The 19,357-nt window shown below is 45.5% G+C and overlaps 1 protein-coding gene across 2 annotated transcripts in view; it reads right to left on the bottom strand.

Annotated features, from left to right (window-relative positions):
* The window catches only part of TTLL7 (tubulin tyrosine ligase like 7), a 138,118-nt gene extending 118,761 nt beyond the window's left edge, over nt 1–19,357 (bottom strand). Inside the window, exon 1 of one of the 2 annotated variants that reach the window (XM_006259042.3) lies at nt 19,292–19,357. The gene's annotated coding sequence lies outside the window, so the exon portion shown is untranslated. Of the gene's footprint in view, nt 1–18,991; nt 19,188–19,291 lie in introns of those variants that run through there. The other variant, XM_019489183.2, reaches the window with a different exon arrangement.

The following is a 19,357-nucleotide window of genomic DNA, read 5'->3' on the forward strand; positions in this document are numbered from 1 at the left end:
TTGAGCCTTGCAACAAAATATTAAAAGTACAGCTATTTAATTCTATCTGTATTTTCAACCTCTCATTTTTAAATCAGAATCTCAGATGACTGGTTCAATACGCTTAATAATGAAAATAACTACAGGTACAAATATGGAATCAACGAGACAGCTTCACACCTCATGGAACTGACCATAGTATAATAGAGCCATTTTGCATTCTCAGATGCGTAGCGTAAAATTCTTCCCCTAGTAAAGTTAAAGGGAGCATCAGATATCAGCCACAGATGTTACGGCCTGCTATGATTTTCTAGTTCAAAACAGGCCACAGAACTTCCTCAAGTGAATCATGAAACAAGACCCTTCATTTCTGTTTAGTGGAGAGTTGAACAAGTAGGTATCTTCAGTCATGAGTGCACAGGGAAAAGTGACTTGTCCCATCTTCATATCCTGGTCTAAAAATGGTGGGGGGGAAGGAGTTGAGAGAAGCACAAAATGGAATGAAAAGGAAATCTTACTTTACATGGAACACTGTCACCTTGCAGATTTCACTGATGGAAACAGAGGCCAGTAAATACTAGAATTTTAACTGGACTAGGTACCTTCATGATCACCTATGCTATATACAAGGTTAAGAGCATGTGCTGATGAAGTCAGGGAGGAATTTCTCTCTCTGTCCATGCATAGCAGTCCACATTTACCTCAAGTTTTTAAAGAAGGATCGTTTAAGGAAAGTAACAATATCATAAAAGGATAATTGTATAAAATGTGTAAAGCTGGTTTGTAATGTTTTAGTGGAGACTAAGAGACTCTTGACACAAAACCAATATCAGATAAGCTAAAACAGGCACTTCGTACTAACCCATTCTCAAATATTACTTCTAGGCTGTCACTCAGATGCAGAGGCATAGCAAGCTCATTGAACACCTGTGAAAGGGGATGGAGTGAGGACAGGTTCTCTGCACACTGAAGGCACCTGCAGCAATAGCAGCATCAGCAGTCCCACAGTGCAGACCCCATGGGAGCCACACCTGGTGACCGATTTGAAACCCCTCCCCCCCCCCACGAAGGTAGATACATAACGTGTCTGGGGCTGTACAGGCTCTGGCAATGGCTTATACCATACCACTTGCCCCACCTGCCTCCCAATATATTGCTGGGTGTGGGGTTGTGCTGCCCAGCTCCTATGGCTGAGCACAGCAGAGCTTCCCCTGCCCCAGCAAACACTCCAGGACAGGTGAGGTGGGTCATGGACTTCTGGCACCCCCTCAAAATCGGCACCCAAGCCTGGTGCCCCATTCTCACCTCCCCAACACCCCAGTTATGCTACTGCTCAGATAAATGTCCTATTCTTACAGATTCTATGGAATTCTCAGATCTTCATTAACGAATGATGCTCCATATTCAATGTTGTAATGAAGCTTCCACTATACATGTTAATTTTGACCTCCTCCAAAATCCTGCTCCCTATGACATTTAAGAACCTAAATCGCTAGAGGTTTGGGGGGAGAAAGCAAGGAAGCAGTACTGTTTTCCCATCTTCTCATCCTGTAGCCCTAGGCAAACTTGAAGTGCCCTCTCCCCATCTCACCTCCCACTGCTGGGAAGAGAGCCCCTCTCACTGCCTGTGCTCTGCATTTTGTTCTTGATATCAAGCTGATACTTGGCTGCCACACTGACCTCTTGGGACCACGGAAATATGTTGTATGTTATATAGCAGAAAACTGCTCTAATACATACTGGGACTGACACACTGCCAGAAGGGGCTAAGAATCAGGTATACAAGACCACAGAGATGAGTGGTCACTACTTTTAAACACCTGCTACACACACATGCACACAAGTCTTCCTCAACCCAACACACTCTGACCCATTACCCCTAGCATTTCGCAGGCTTGCACTGCCAGATCAAATATTGTATTTTCTAAATCCACTTGACTGGTTGTGAATCTGAGCTCTCATGCAAGCATATCAGCATGCTTACTAGTCTAGCACTCAGAATGGCACACTCGCAGCATGTTGAAATATGGATGACCAGACATTAGCTTGCAGCCTAAGAACCAGCATCCAATTCAAAGTGTCAAGTAACACATCCAAATTCTGTCTAGCAAGCACACTCATGACAACTATCTTTTACTGATTCTCTGGAGTATGAAACAAACTAGGAAACTCTTGTACAAATCAATAAATTCCTAACCCATTACACTAGTTTCCATGTAATTTTCTACCATTGCTACCACCAGCTTAGCTCTACTGGGAGCAGCAGTACTTGTGCACAGTAGTAGCCACCAGGCCTAGGGACAGAAGTTACACATAAACCAGTTTAAATGATCTGAAACTGGTTTAAACTTGTAACAGAACAGAATCTCAGTGCACACAATGGCAGAAACTGGTTTAAAATAATCCTGGTTGACTGTAGTATCAGAATTAACTGATTTAGGTCAAACCAGTTTATGGAAATTCTGTCCCAGACCCCTTCCTGGTTCAAGTTAAATCAGAGTCCCCCAGCATCCCATCATGCTTTGCAGCCCTGGGCTGGCTGTGCTGTCTGCTCAAGCAGAGTAAGGATGGCCCCATCCCTCTGCTCCCTAACCTGAACAGTGAGGGCTGGCTGACAAGAAGGTGGGGGTGAAGGACCCAGCTGGCACAGCCCAGTCTGCCTGGCAGGAGCAGAGCAGCCCCTGCCAGACTTTTCCCTGCTGGAGTGGAGGGGCGGGGGGCATAGGCCACCAGGCTCAGGGGGAGGGAGGGGCATTCATAGATTTCTGGGGTCAGAAGGGACCTATTAGATCATTGAATCTGACCTCTTGCTCTGGGCAAGAAAGAGCGCTGGGGTCAAGTAACCCCACCCAGGTGCTTCTCTAATCTCCTTTTGAACACCTCCAAGGTAGGGGAAAGCATCACCTCCCTTGGAAGCCCATTCCAGATTTTGGCAACCCTCACCATAAAGAATTCCTAGCTGATGTCCAACCTAAATCTACTCTCTTTCAGTTTATGGCCATTGTTCCTAGTAACCCCAAGGGGCACCCTGGTAAACAGAGTATCCCCTATTCCCTATTGACCGCCCCCCCCCCCATAAGTTATAGACAGCCACGAGATCACATCTCAGCCTTCTCTTAAACCCCTCTGCCTCCCCTCTCCCACCCAACACAGGACCCCAGCCCAGGTCTGCCTGGCTTTCTCCCCTGCTCACCGTTCTAGCGGCAGGGGGCATGGCCAGAACTGGCACGGGCAGCACCTCAAGCAAACAGGAGGGATTAAATTCCCCTGTCTCCCCTCTCTCCCACCAACATGGGGACCCCAGCCAGGGTTTGCCCAGCTTTCCACGTCAGGCGAAGTAGGGGAAGAAAGGAGATTAAACTTCCCCATCCCCCCTCTCTCTCACTGGCACAGAGATCCATGCCAGGTTCTGCCCGGCTTTCTGCCCCATGGGCCATTGGTCATTGCCTAACATCTTTCCTTTATTTTTCTGTATATAAATAGTTATGTCTACATTATGTTTGCAACTGGTGCTAGCAACGTTGAAGAATTTGAGAGGAAAACACAATGCAGATATAACTATTTATATACAGAAAAATAGTCCCACAATAAATTAAACAGAAGACACATCAACTAACTTAAGTGCATATGAATCAGAAATACTGCCCAACCTATATATTGTACAAAAGCTGTCAAAAACGTCTTGTTAAAATGATACAAAATTAAACATTATGGCTTTATTACTCCATAACACTGATAAAAAATTAACTTGTTTATCAACTGGTTAAGACCAATATTGTTGACATTCTTTTTTTAAAAAGGAAATCAAAACAGGAATCTCTTTTCTAACTTCAAATGTGCAATGGGAAAAAACAAGCAAAAAAAATATTTGTATAACACCATCTAATGACCTCAAGGCCCCTCAAAACCCAACATTAATCTCACCTCACAAAGTTCCCCCTAAGTTCTGGACAACACTAATTCCCATTCTATCAAAGTACAAACAGATGCACAGAGAAAATGAGTGATACATCCAAGGCGCCACATAAGGCAGACAGACATTCATTCAGGCCCTTGCTCTAACCCATGGCACTTTACATAACCTGCCATGAGTTAGAGTGGCCCCCCAACCCAGCAGACATTAACCTGCTGGGGATGGAGGGGAGAAAAGTTACAAGCCTGCCTGCATCACCCCTCCTGTCCTGCAAGTGGAAGCTGCTCCTCTCCCCAGTCCCACCTCCCCTTCCAGCAGGGAGGGAGAAGAAAGCAAGCAACAGCAAGCTGCTGACTAGGTTTTGCCTAGCCTAAGGTAGAAGGAGGTGGGGGACATGGATCAGAGCCCCCTACCTCACGGTCCCCCACAGCCTCCCCTGGCTGGGGTACAGGGGGGAGCCGGGCCAGGCCCACAAGGCAAGGGGGCTCTGATCCACTCCTCCACCCCTACCAGCTCAGGCCGGGCAAAGCAGAAGGGAAAGGAGCAGCATGAGCTGCCAGCTTGGCTGGCCTGAGCTGGAGGGGCGGGGGTGGATCGGAGCCCCCTCACCCTGAGGGCCCAGCCTGGTGCCCCCCAGTACCCTGGCTTGGATGGCTGTGGGGGGCCACAAGGCAGGGGGGACTCCAATCCCCCTTGCCACCACCTGCAGTTCAGGCCAGGCAAAGCCCAGCTGGCAGCTGGCTGCTTCCCCCTCCCTGCTGACAGCCATGGAAGCAGGGATGGGCTGCATCAGCCCAGCCCCAAGCGTGCAAAAAATTAACCCTAGGGAACACAGATTCCCTAAGGCACTCTAAAGCAGACTGCCTTCATCTGATACCTCATTTGAGAAGGGTTAATTTTTCGCATTATTGGACACTTAAAAAGTGCTCTGGTTGGGTTTTGCCTAGCCTGAGGTGGAAGGAGGTGGGGGACATGGATCAGAGCACCCTACCTCACGGTCCCCCACAGCCTCCCCTGGCTGGGGTACAGTGGGGAGCTGGGCCAGGCCCATGAGGCAAGGGGGCTCTGATCCACTCCTCCACCCCCATCAGCTCAGGCTGGGCAAAGCATAAGAGAAAGAAGCACATGTCACAGCATGGTTGCAGAGCACTTTCAGCAGCCTGATCACACAAAACATGTAACTTCTGGCTGTGCCCATAGTGAGTCAATAGCAATACAAGGAACAGAAAGCAGAAAAGACCTCATTCACTTGCTGTAGCCACCTTGAAAGGTGATATAACGACTATATGGGGGTCAGAGGTGTACATAGTTCCCAGGACAGCTTTAGTCTCTTTTAATCCAACATTGCCACCAGCAGAGCTGTAATTGTGAAGTACAGATATAGCTAATACAGCTAGCCAGAATTTCCAAATAGATTTTCAGCCAGAAATTCATGCAGAATTTCCCCCAAATATCAGCTGCTGTTCTGTCTCCATATTTAATGCCCCCAGCATCTTCTACATAACAAGACACACACAGGAGAAGCAGAGATCCTCCTTTTGGCAGCCTTCCACTGGACCCAAACATACTCTAAACTGGTAAGGCAAGCCAAGCCAGAAAGTCCAACAACAATACAAGAGTCTAGTGACAAGCTTGTCTTCCCACAGGTTTATTTGGGGAAGTCTAGGGGGCATAGCTGATTTAAAAATTAGACCCTCTGCTACACTGCTCCAACTTATCCCCTTCCGGTAATCTACATAGGGAGCTAGTGCCATGACAGTTGGTAATAGGATGGGACTCTTGGCATACTCAGATTTTGCCATATTCCATGCAATGCAGAAGAGCAGCATATGGCCATATGCCAAATGTCCCTAACTAGGGATGCTCAGGTACATGCATTCATTGAAGCATGATAAACATATAAAATGTATCAAATATTCCACATAAAAATTATTTTACACTGAGCTGAGAAGAATGGAGTACCATAAAAATGCATCTTTTCAACCTTAACCATAACATCACTAGTGCAACCCTATAATATTGAACAGCTCTATTTATAGACCAACCTTATGCTGCCTCTGAGCTACAACCAATGAACATGCTGACAGCGACATTGTAGGTTTTACTGGATTTGTAGTTTAAAATAACTGCAAAATCTGAGGCAACAGCTGGCCTAAGCTTGCCCAATGCTCTTCATGACTTTAATCACAGCAATGGGGGTTGGGGTAGTGTGGGTGCTAAGGCACGCAGTTGACAGCCCAGAAATTGCAAGTTTAAGACCATAGCAGAAGCACTCAGGATGCAGCCTGTCAGAGTCCAACAAAATGTGAATTTTGCTAAATGCCCTGTCACAAGGACATGAGAAAGGAAAGGACTACAGCAATAATGCAGCTCTGAGTAGGGAGAAATATGACACAACAGCTAGTTTCCTCCATATCCATCTCTCTTGGTCAGTTCACAAAAGTCAGCATTTGAGAATGTCTGGACTGGGATATATTTTTTAATAATAAAAATCTAGCATGAACCAGTGCTTGAGAAATGCATTGGACTAAAAACTCTCAACATTACAGGGGTGAGGTGTTTCTTTATCCTACGATAATCAACACTCCTAACTAAACATTGTCTAAGTTTCATCTTTATTGTACAGAGTTAATGAAACTGCAATGCAGTAAAATACACTGAGGCAAAAATACACTGACTATGGTTACTTGATTTGCAAACAGATTGAAAAATAAAATACATTCACTTCTTATGTTGCCATAAGACATTAGTCTGTGAAATAAAAATGCTGAAAGTCCTTGTAGATTTTCACATTATCTGAACCGACAGTTATTGTGTAGTCATGTTACACAGTATGTATGTAAGTAACCTATATACACAGTTACATAGCAAAGTTTTTTTCATTCTTTAAAATAGTTCATATTCCTCATACTGTACAAAATGTAATGTGGCCAGTCCAGGAATTTGGCTTATGATATTTAGCTGATGTATCAAAGTAAGAAAAGAGGAAACCTTAGCTAGAAACATACCCAAACAAGCCAAATCCTTTTACAAATGGCAAGTCATGGGAAAGTCTCCAGATGCCAGCTAACTAGGGTATTAAACTTACCAAGAAGCATTTCAATACAAAAGATTAGGAGGATGGAAGGACAACAGTGAAGTTCAGAGCCAAGAGATTTGAGAATGGCTTCTCAAATTCACAGCAGTCTTGATCTTAGATTCCGCTCAGAGGATCTACCTTCCGTATCAGTCTCTGGCTACTATTTCATAAATGTGAAGCTGGTCCCCCATCTTTCATCTTCCTCTGGCTCCTGGCAAGAAGAAAGATCTTTCCTGTAAGACTGCTGTCTGTGGTGTAAAGGAAGGAATCCTCCTGGCTGTTGCTAGATTTCCACAGCTGTACCATTTTAGGAGGACAGGTTATAGCACAAAAAAAAACCCATAGAAGATGCTGACAAACATTGGGAAAAATACAAAACAAAACAAAAAACGCATTTTACCAGAAGAAGCAGTGTGTTAGTTTGACCTGGCTCTGCAGCATTTGTATAGATTGGGTGCTTCAGCGGGGCTTTATGGCCCCATCTATACAGATATTAGGTGACCCAGGTCCAACTAACATGATGCCTCTTTTGAGCATGCACTGGGCTTGGCGTGGGGGGCACACAGAGTTTAAAATAAAGCTTTGGGTTTTTTACGTCTTTAAGCAGCCAGAACGTGTTTCCATTTCACAGTATAGATGTTATGTTTTCTGTATTTTCCAAAGGTCTTATCCAAAACCCAGTGAAGTAAATAGAAAGATAAGCTGTGACCTCCATGGGCTTTAGATCCTATTACTAAACTATAGAGTATTATAGTTACTATAGAGTATTATAGTTATAGTTACATATTACTATAACTATTGAGTTATTTCTTGTCGCTCCTGGTAGTGCTCAGGGGAACAGGGACTCCCCCAATGCCTGCTGGTCCCCCCTGACTAGTTTGTAAACGGCCACTAGATCCCTCCTCAGCCTTCTCTTGTGGAGGCTGAACAGGTTCAGGTCCCTTAACCTCTCCTCGTAGGGCCAGCCCTGCTGACTCCTGATCATTCGGGGGGCCCTCCTAGGGACCCTCTCTATGTTGTCCACATCCTTCCTGAAGTGCGGCGCCCAGAACTGGACACAGTACTCCAACTGTGGCCTGACCAGTGCTGCATAGAGGGGGAGGATCACCTCCTTGGACCTGCTTCAGATGCATCTGTGGATGCATGACAAGGTACGGATGGCCTTCCTGACCACGTCCTCACACTGTCGGCCCACGTTCATTTTGGCATCAATAATGACTCCAAGATCCTTTTCTGCATCTGCACCGATGGGAAGGGAGTTCCCCAGTCTGTAGGTATGCTGCTGGTTCTTCTTGTTATATAAAACTTTTAAAGTATTTTTACTTGCCTTTTTTTTTTTTTTTTTGTCTTTTACTTTATGGCACCTTGAGCTTTTTTTTGAGAAGGACGGCATATAAATCTAATAAACAAAATAATTTTTTCTTTTCACCAAAGACTACTCAGCCTTTTCATCCCATTTTAAGTTTCCAAAGCTTTGTTCAATCTTTTTTTAGTTTTGCGATGCTATACTTCCCAAGTCTTTGTAGTTAACTAAATCAAATCAGATTTCCCTGGAGTGTGCTTCTGAAAATGTCTTGACTTCCAAAAATCCTTGCCTCTTGCATAAGTAAGTGATATTTTTTGTTGGACCAACTGCATAACTGGAAATGCCACTGCTTTGTAAAATGCATGCTATGCTTTGATCAAAGCCCTCATGCTCAGAGTAAATGTTGTCATTACAGTAGTCTGATGTAAAAGCATGTTCTTCTCAACAGTACCACTAAAGAAGATTATTGGAAAAATATTATAAAATAGGACACTGATCCTTGTTTTCAATCACCCAGTCATGAAGCTGATGATGGAAGTTTTTCTTCATTTCAATGGCATGCTTTACACTTGTGTTCAATACCTGTCTTTCCTTACTAGTATCTTCTGTCAATTTTGACAGAAGCTACAATGATTCAGGATTCAATTATCCCTTCTATATTACTGATCACTACTCACCATTTGGTGACTGGGCTGCAAGTCCAGTTCATTGGCTGGGTAGCCTAGTACACTCTTCCCTCCTAAGATGGTCTCATAATATTTCATGCAAATTTTACCATGTACTAGTAGAGGTTGGTAGGTAAACCCAGGTCCACTATTCCAGGTTGCATCTGGGGATCTTCTGGGAGACTAGGAGAGAGGGGGCATTGCCAGAGGAAACTGGCTGCAGCTGGATTCCCCTCCTCCCAGAACCAAGAGTGAATTTCTGTTTGGTCCAGGGAATCATTGCAACTCAGAACGCTTCCTGCAAAGTTACAGTGGGGAGCTGCACTTCTCTCTGCGCCCGTTTCCTTGAGCTGTTTCCTACCCTGCAACTTTCTTCCCCTGGTGACTATCCTTAACTTGACTCCCATAAAAGGCTCATTATCTTTAGCTGTTGCCAGTAGCAGCTTTGGACACCACCTTGAGGGGAAGGGAGGGGGCAAAGCACAAGTGGAATCATTGCTTCAGTGCTGGTTGATCCTACCACCAAGACCAGTCAACATGGGAGGAGATAGCACTGTCCTGGGCATCACATGTCTGCCCTGGAGGCAGAGCTGCACTGTTATGCTTGGCTATTGCAGAGCCAGCTCTAAGTGAGGTGGTAGTCAACTCCCTGGTAACCTTTCAAAGCCAAAAAAACCCAATAGGCTATTTTTTTTCTGGGTGACATAATACACATTTTTCACAATTACCCCGAAAAACTCGTATCACATGTTTTGTGATATGGACAACATAACAGAATTTAAAAGAAGAGAACTATATAACACATTTACAAAAAGGTGGCAAATTTTAAAGATGTAAGAATATCCCACAAGGAAAATTAAAGCTATTTATTAGACCAGCAACACTCGGCTCCAGTGTATATCGATGTTTTCATGAAAAGTCTGGTGAGAACAAATAAAAAATTCCCCTACATCTGCGAGTTAGTCTCAGAACCCGTTTCCCTTTCAATCCAGTTTCTCTCTTCTGATCTCAATTGCTATCTACATTCATCTATTTTAAACTATATGAATTCTGCATAGGCTTCAGGCTCCATTTTCTGATGCTATATTCCAACTCTTTCACTGTATTCTATGGGGATATCACTGTGCTTGTTTTCAGGTGCTAAAAATAAAACAAGCACATGTCAATCCAAGGATAAAGTTGGAAGGAAACATTAATAAATGTAACTAAAGAAGAATATATTTAGCTGTTTACTACTAAGCAAGGATGAAAATAATTTGGTCAACATGCCAAAACTAAAACTACAGGACATCTCACCCTTCTCCCAATTTATAATAGTACTTTTTAAAAAATTACTTGCTCCCAGTCATTTACAAAAAGCGAGCCTTTAGTCCACACCTTTTCAGAACCACAGTAAAGAGTATTCCTGCTGGAGAAAGGAAGAACAGGGACAGCCACATGCAGTATACCATAGGGTTGTGCAAAGCTTCAGTTGCTGAATCTCCAAATCAAATCAGGAAACCAATAGAAAGGTAGAAATTGATAGAAAAATCAATTTGAAGCCTCCGAATCTATCTGGAAAAGCTTCGGAGAAGATTCGAAGATTCGGCAATTCAGGCAGTCTCCACTGACCGCCGCAGTGAGCTAGACCCAGACTCCATGCCAGTAAGTAGTCAGTGGGGGCTCGAGGAGGGGGTGGGGGCCATGGGGGACCCCCACCAGGCCCCATCCCCTGCCTGCTCCCCCAGCCCCCCCTGAGCGCCCCCTTTCCCCTGGCCACTCTCCCAGCCCCGTCAATGGCTGCCCCGCCTGGCCTCAACATCCCGGTGCTTTAAAAAAAAAAAGCCCTGCACTCACTGGCAGCTACAGCGGCCGTCAGGGCCTCTGGGGGCTTGTGGCAGAGCCCCCCACACAGTGTGGGGCAGTGGGGGACAACGGGAATCACCCCCCCCGCCACCTGGCAGGAGCCAGTAAATGTGGGGCTTTTTTTTTTTTTTTTGAAACACCAGGATGCTGGGGCCAGGCAGGGCACCCATTCAAGGGGTTGGGAGAGTGGGTGGGGGATAGAGGGCACTCAGGGGGCTGGGAGAGCAGGCGGGGGATGGGGGCTGTTTGATTCAGAGATTCGTCCAAATCAATTCAGGGCTGTTATTCGAATCACCAAATTGAATCACTGTCCCCCAAATCAGCCAAATCCAAAGCGAATACTAGCGCTTTGCACAGGCCTACTACACAACATGAGTTATCAAAAATCTTTACACCAGTTCTCACATTGCAGAAAGAACCCTTCACTTCACACTTCAACCACACCTTCCAACACAAACTGGAGCAGTTAACAATGCAGCCATGGCATCTCTATAGGAGATGCTCCCAGTTCTTGAGGTGAAATTGTTGATCAAGTGAAGTTAATGGCAAAAATCATTTGGAATTCAATGGAGTAAGGATTTCAATGACTCAGGAAGTAAAAGACTCAGACTAAGAGCATGATAAGAAACTGGACTGGGATGCTACAGGACTGTTAGGTTAGACCAAAAATATGAAATCAAAATGTAAATTACACATTTTAAATGTCTGCCAGGCAAGGATTTTTGTTGGTGAAACATGGTATCAGACCAACTGTATAGTATGGATGGATATGGACATGCTTTCGGATACCAGGTATACTTCCTCAGGATAGCTTCTTATGAACAACTTATCCCTCCCAGCTATGCAGTTGGTTCAATAAAGTATCCACCCAGAAAATACTTACCTCTCACATCTGTCTGGACCCTCATGGCTACAACCTCACCCCAACACTACGATGTTTAAATTTTTCTATTTTTCATTATGTTTAACTCTATTCTTCCACCAGTTAATATCAGTAATATCAGTTACCAATTTAAATTTAAGCACAGCACTGATGCATGTTAAACCTCTTACTGGATTTCCTTCAAAACTAAAACAGAAATGGTAATTTCCACGACATTTGCTGTGGAGAAAAACAGCAGCAAAGAAGTTTCAAATTAAAATGCTATTTTTCTGTGTTAACTCTTGAGCTTATCTGGCTTTATTAAATACCCAAAAGTCAGTGACTGTTCATCATGGCAAAACCTGCAACTCGCATCAAGAGCGCTTCTACTTCAAATATAGCATGTATTAAAAAAATATTCATACTTTGTATTAAATTACTTAAATTGTCTTTGAAACAGAAAGGGAAATCGGCTTCAGTTTCTTTATCCTAGAGACACTGAGCTACTTAGCTGTCAACACTGCAGGTTTTTAAAAGGTAAGCATGCCAATAAGGACTTCAATTGTTCCTTTAGAACAGGGGTCAGAAACAGGCAGCCAGCAGAGCCCAGGGATTTGCCTGTACCTGCACCAGGGCCAAGAAGTGAGGAGCTGTGCCAGGGCCAAGTAACTTCCAGGTGTGCCTTTGCTGCTTGTACTTCTTGCCTTCATCCCTCTAGCCTTCCCCAGCTGCTGCATGGGTGCAGCTTCCAGCTGTTGCAGAGCTGTGCTGGAGCCAGGGAGCCCGAAGCTGTGTCCATGCTGCTGGCACTTGTCCTTCTATCCTTCCCTCTCTCTCTCTAGCCAGTAACCTCAAGGTTTTAGCAGAAGCACTGGCACACCCCAGTCAAAATCCTCAGCCTTAGCTGCAGACAATATCCAGTGCTTCTGAAGAAGGCGAAAAAAAAACCAACTGATGCAGCAAGAGGAGGGGGAAATTCCTTCCCTGCTCCATGTAGCAGGCAGCAAAGCTCAGAAACATAGGAATTATATAGAATTTAGGCATAGCTACTGCTAGATCATCCCTGACCAATGCTTATCCAGCCTCTTCTTGAATACCTCTGGTGATGGAGAATCCACAACTGCCCTAGAAAATCTATTCCACTGCTTCACTGTCGAAACAGGTGCATACGGACATCCGGGGAGGTTAGATCGTGTTAAAAACGACCACCTGATCTAACTTATTTTGCCCAGGTTAGATGGGACCCTAACTAGAGTGCAGATAGAAGTGACAATTTTCCCCCAATCTGGACACAGAAAGTAGTTAATAACTCTGACAAAACAGAAGTGCACAGCTGCAGACAGCTTCAAAAATGATCTATTGGTTGAAAACCTGGTCCTTTATTGCATGAGGTATCAGATACAGACATTTCAAAATGTAGTATCGTTTGTAACTTGTGTCTGCAGAGCTCCCAGCCTGTTGCTGTTTTCAGAATAGGAGGGGGGAAGGGGGAGCAGAAGGAGCTCAGTCTGGGGATTTTTCAGCCACTGCTGGAGGGTGGGATAAGTGTATTGGAGCCCTCCCTTGAGGTGGAGGGCTCCAAGTCACCCACCTTTCAACACCAGCTAGAGAGCCCCAGAATAAACTCCCTCTGCTGCCCTTCCCTCCTCCCATTCTGAAAAGAGCAAGCACTGGCAGACAGCTGTGGCCATTGTTACGGGAAGCTAGATTCCCCTACCCCCGGAACCAACAGTGAACTTCTGTTTGGTCTGGGGTAACGTTGTAACTCAGATGCTTTACAGGAATTGTTCCAAATTACAGCTGGGAGCTGCACATCTGTCTGCACCCTTGAATCCCAAATTAGGTTAATCTAAACGCAAACTGTACAGAAGTTCCAGGAATGTTAGTCCAATTTATATCAGGTTGGCCATTTTTAGACTGATCTAACTGTCCCATGCTTCTGTACAGTTCCCAGCCCAGCACCAGCCTGAGCTGTACTTTTCCTATCCCCTTCCTCAGCACTGAGCTCTTTTTAGCCCCTTGGCACCTCACCACACCCCAGATGGAAACCCCCCCACACACATACAGGTCAGGCAGCCTTCTCCCCCCACAGGTCCACCAAGCCCCCCCAATCCCACAAGCCACTCCCAGTGCCAGTTTTATCTTTGTTCACCAATTCCAGGAGCCAAGGAGGTAAGTCCTGATGGGGGCCGGGACAGAAGGAATGGGGAGGTAGATTTGCTGGGAGAAGGGGGTTGTAAATCTAGGGGTGGGGGTAGATCTGGGGCTAAAAATAGCCCCTGGTCCTAGGGGGTGGGGGAGAGAGTGCCCCCATCCCCCCAAGCTCCCTCCCCCGCAATCCCTGTTAGCCCCCCTGATCCTGCCAAACCCTACCTGAAGACCCCTCCTGCCCCCCTGATTCTCCATGTGGACCCAGCTAGCCCCCACCTGTCCCCCCAGTCTCCCCTGCAGACCCTGCTAGGCCCTGCAATCCCCTCTGTGGGCCCCGCTAGCCCCTCTAATCCCTCCCCCATCTCCCCAATCCCTCCCAAAGATCCTGCTTGCCCCCCAAACCCCCTGCAGTCCCTGCCTGCCCTCTTGATCCTCCCCGCAAAGCCTTCTTTCCTCCACCATTCCCCCACCCTCCTGCTCACCACCTCCATCCTCACTTACTTTAGATTGCGTGGCCATTTTAACTCAATTTAACCTCCCCAAATGTTTGTAACCAGCCACAGTGAAGAAGTTTTTTCCAGATATCCAGTCTATACTTTCTTTACTGCAACTTCAAAACATTTGTTCATGTCCTACTTTCTCCCTCATCTTTATGGCACCCCTTCAAATGTTCATCAAATTCAAAGAGCAACTTTCTTCTACGTCCCACATTCCTCATCCTTATCCCCCTGCTTTCTATATACATGGACTTCTCTCCCACCACACCAGCAGAACCAACAATTAACCACTTTAACATATTAATAAGTTTTACAATCATCAAGATAAACATCAAAATGGTCCATCAGCTCCTGGAAGCTTGAAAGAGGGTCCTTAATCTCTGGAGGGGAAAAGCTGAGGAGCATCCTTCCAGAAAGAGACTAAGTTTCATGATTTTCTATGGCAGTGGGGGCCCAACATTTTCAGCAGGCATAATTCTCACAAGCTTCCTAAGGCTCATAGATAGTCAAAATTAGAATGAAGCCTGGCATTCCAAAAACTTCAGGATAGAGGCCCAAAGTTAAATTTATGCCCTTAAAAGGTAGAAAAGAGGGAGACCTCAGCTAACTGAAGTTTTGAAAGGCTGTGCAAAACAGCACCATTTCATTTCGACTTATGTTTCACCTTTTCAAAGAGACAGTGTTTCATTTTGTTGTTTCATTTCATTTCAAAGCACTGATCCATTTCGTTTCATTTTGTCAAAACGGTTTCAACGCATTTCAACGTTTCGCCCATAGACTATAATGGGGAATGATTAAAATGCCTAAAACTTTGGCATTTCTTACCTGATTTGGATGAAAATGGCAGGGATGGTAGTCCCTTCTGCAGGCATGGCACCTGCCAAGTTTCAGGGAGATAGATGCAGAGGTTTCTGGGAAACTGCACCTCAAACTGGTCAAAGAAAAACTCGTGACAGTTGTCAGCAGCAGCAGCCTCCTGTCATCCGGCTCACAGATCCGGGGGCCTGCACCCCCGGGAGGGCTGTGGGGCTGTGCCAGACTTGTTCCAAGGGTCCGGGCTCCTGGATCTGCACGCCGGATGACAGGAGGCTGCCGCTGCCACCTGGAACCAATGCTGGGCACTGCCCGCACCCGGCGCCAGGAAGATTGCTGTCGACACTGGCCCCAGGCAGCAGCAGCAGCCTCCTGTCATCCAACGCACAGATCCGGGTGCCCACACCCCTGGAAGGAGTCCAGCACAGGCCCGCAGCCCTCCCGGGGATGCAGGCCCCCGGATCTGTGCACCGGATGGCAGGAGGCTGCTGCTGCTGCCTGGGGCCAGTGGCAGCAGCAGTCTTCCCGGTGCTGGTCCCAGCCAGTAGCAGCAGCCTCCTGTCATCCGGTGCACAGATCCCGGGGCCTGCACCTCCAGGAGGAGTCCAGCACAGCCCCGCAGCCCTCCCAGGGGTGCGAGCCCCTGAATCTGTGTGCCAGATGCCAGGAGGCTGCCGCTGCTGCCTGGGAAGATTGCTGCCGCCACTGGCCCCAGGCAACAGTGGCAACCTCCTGTCATCCAGCGTGCAGATCCAGGGGCCCGCATCCCGAAGAGGGCTGCGGGGCTGTGCCGGACTCCTCCTGGGATCTGCGTGCAGGATGACAGCAGGCTGCCACTGCCAGCTGAAACTGGCACTGAAGCCAAGTAAGCCTGGGTTCAAAACTCTAAATGTTTCGAGTGCCCTCGTTTCGTTTCAAAGATGTTTCGAAGCCTTTTGCTTCATTTCAATTTCACTGTTTCAAGCTAGAAACGCTTCTAAACAGCTTCAAAATGAAACACCCAGTGAAGTTTTGCACAGTCCTAATGGACAGACCTATCCAGACGGAGCCTGGATTACAAGGCGTACCATGTGGGCTCCAGGAGTCCTCCAGGAAAAGAAGAAAGAATATCCCTGCTCATACTTATTTCTCCATATTTCTCAACCTCTTGCAGACCTAATAAGACTTCTAGGAAGAAGTCCCTTCTCGTCAGATCACCAGAGTAAGGAACCCACCTTGACAGATTTCAGTAAATCAGCAGATTAAGTCCTCGCTACCATCTCTGCTTTCCTAATTCCCACTTTTAAAGCTATTTTAAAGTAAGAGAATTTCCAAACCAAACAGTAAATATTACAGTAAAATTAAACACTTTGTTTATATATCTATAATTTCAGAGCAAATATTTTTACAATAATACCACTGATTGTAAAGTCCTTGCTTTTGAATTGTATGGATTTATAACTGTTATTCCTGTGAACCCTAATAGCTGAAAATATGAAAAATCCATAGATATGATAACTAAACTTGTTTATCTTTTCTCTTGTTGCACTGAGAAAAAACAGAAATTTACATTACCTTCTCCAGCCCCAATAAAGAACTTTACTTCAGCACTGACTACAATAAGAATGCCTTATTGTTAACTGTACTGTGCCTGTGCCAATTCTGGTCTTTACTGTTACAATCCACAAAGAAGGGGAAAACACACACAAACGTGCACTTATTTACAAATTCCAGACTGAACAAAACAGCAGATGAAGAGAATTCATCTCTCACTAACAGTCTAATCCAAAACCCAATGAAGTCAATAGGATGCTTTTCTGTGGCTTTGTTTGTTGATGGTACCCAACGCACTTTTTGGAAAATAATCAGCAGCTCACACAACTGGCCTACATGGTTCCATTGAGAACAATTACCTATGCATCATTAGACCTAGAGCTCACACGTCTCCACAGACAAACTTTCTAGCTCAAATCATGAAATTGCAGCATTTAAACAAAGAAGGTAATGATTAGTTAGATCATACTCTGGTCTATCTGAAATTCCCTTTTTAAATATTCCTCTGGGACACATTTTCAAAGGGAGGCTGGTGGCTCTGTTAAGGATGAGTTAAGGTAGTCCGATTACTAAACCATAAATTTGCTTAATTCCAAAGATTAATGTACATGAAACATGAACTCAATCCCTTATAATTTTACAAGTACAAAGTTCTTGAAAGTTACTTCTGCTAATATGTCCAGCATTACCTATTAAATGGAAAGTCTCTCTTTATTGAACACTAAAGCTAACAAATCAAATATTCACAATTCAAGAAGATTCAAAATTTGTATCATCTAGACTGAATCAACAATTATGCATTCAGATTCAAGTTTAACAAGAAATTATGATTCCACATTCCTACCACAGACTGCTGGTAGGTAATAATAAGACTCAGTAGTAGGCAGTAATATGATAAGAGCCACTTCTCATCTTCACTCTGCATTTATTACATCTTACCCTACCACCAGGAACTGCTATTCTAAACATCTAAGACAAAAATCCATTCATACTAAAACATCTATCTAGTAAATAATGTCTCTATAGATTCATAGAGAGACATTTTCTACTAGACAGACAGACAGCTAGATAAACTGATTACAAGTTAATTTACTGGTTCACTATTTGTGACCTATTTCTCACTGCTTCAAATATGTCTACAGTTTAATCTGTGTTTCCAATTTAATAATTGGCTTTGGAAAATGTTTCTTGTCCACAAGTTAGTCACTGACTCCAAAATCTCCAAAATGCTACAGTGATTTGCAATTCAGCAGTTTCTTTTGGATTGCTGCTATCCTTATTAAAGAGAAACCATAATTACAAGTGAGACTACATTTCTTCTTAAAGATAGAAGTGTTAGAGTACATATCAAGTCTCATTTACTGTTATGAAAATATGTAAATACTGAACTACTGTCTTAAAAATATCCTACCACTCCAAACAGTACATATGTCGATATGTTATGATGCAAAGGAGTTGCTGACAGGATTCTTGTCTACAGTCTGAGAAAGATCTTGACTGAATAACAATCTTTTTTTCTGTGAAGTGGTGCTTTGATTCCCATATAAAACCTACATTCTGCAAATTAAGCAGGGATACAAAGTTGGAGGCAAAAAACAGCTACTGCTGTAAAGTTTTTCTGTACATTTTGATATACTCTTTAGAATCCAAACTTTTTTCTCTTAAATACTATTGCTCATCTAAGTGGGAAGATAACCTTTCCAACGCGATTCTCATATTAGTGATGTCCAGGTACATAAAATCACTGGAGGCTTTGGTGGATAAGGAGTACAGTATTAGGCTTTCTTTCCAATACAAAGCAACCAGATCCAGCTTTAATTTTTAACTCTGCAAATCCATTACAATTCAGAAACAACCACAACAAAAAAGGTATTTCATATATATTTGGTGGTCTCCAGCCCTATGCATCTGAATCCCTGCATCAAACATTTTATTTAACTTATTGCTCAATGTACAGTTCTAACTAGCACGAGTCACTTTTTCGTTAAAAGAAAAAGGCTGAGCAGCTGACAGATTTTGGTCCATCTGCAGAGCACAAGCGCGTGCACACCAAAACCAAGCAAGCCTGTCTTCCACTTCCATGGATTTCATTTGTTTTAGACTTGAGCACCATACTGCCGAGGCATCTCTCGGTCTCCTCCCTTTCAGAGACCTACTCAAGCACTAGACAGAACCTGCACACATCCGTCCAGCCCCAGGAAAGCTGCCTACGTTTCACCCTGCAAAAACGAGCCGGTTCTGCCCATCCACCAGCAGACCCCGTGCCCCGCTTCTCCCAACGGCACCGTGCATTCAGGCACCTCCGCCCCGCAACACAAATCCCGCCACCTGCACCCACGGGCCCTCACCGGGGCCTCGTCCCTCAGCGGCGACCCGCGCGGAGAGGGTGTCAGCCTCGCCTCCCGGCCGGCCGGCCGCTCCTCACGCCCCTGCCAGGCGGTGACAACGGAGGAGCAGAAGAAAGGGGAGCCCGGGCCCTTCCCCCGCACGCACAAAGCACCGGGAAAGCCCGACCCGGCCCCGCGGGGCCGGAGCGCTGCACGGGGCGTCAGGCGCCGGCTCCCCGCCCCCCGGGCAGCGGTGCTGAATCACGCTGCGCGCTGACAGGAGGGGCCGTGTCGGGCGGGGCATCCCCAGCCCTGCCTTACCTGCGACCCGGCAGCCACGTCCCGCTACAGCCGGCGCCGGGCGCCTGCCCCCGGCAGCAGCATGGG

The sequence above is a fragment of the Alligator mississippiensis genome, chromosome 5 (assembly GCF_030867095.1).
Source record: "Alligator mississippiensis isolate rAllMis1 chromosome 5, rAllMis1, whole genome shotgun sequence".
In the NCBI taxonomy this organism is placed as follows: Eukaryota; Metazoa; Chordata; order Crocodylia; family Alligatoridae; genus Alligator; species Alligator mississippiensis.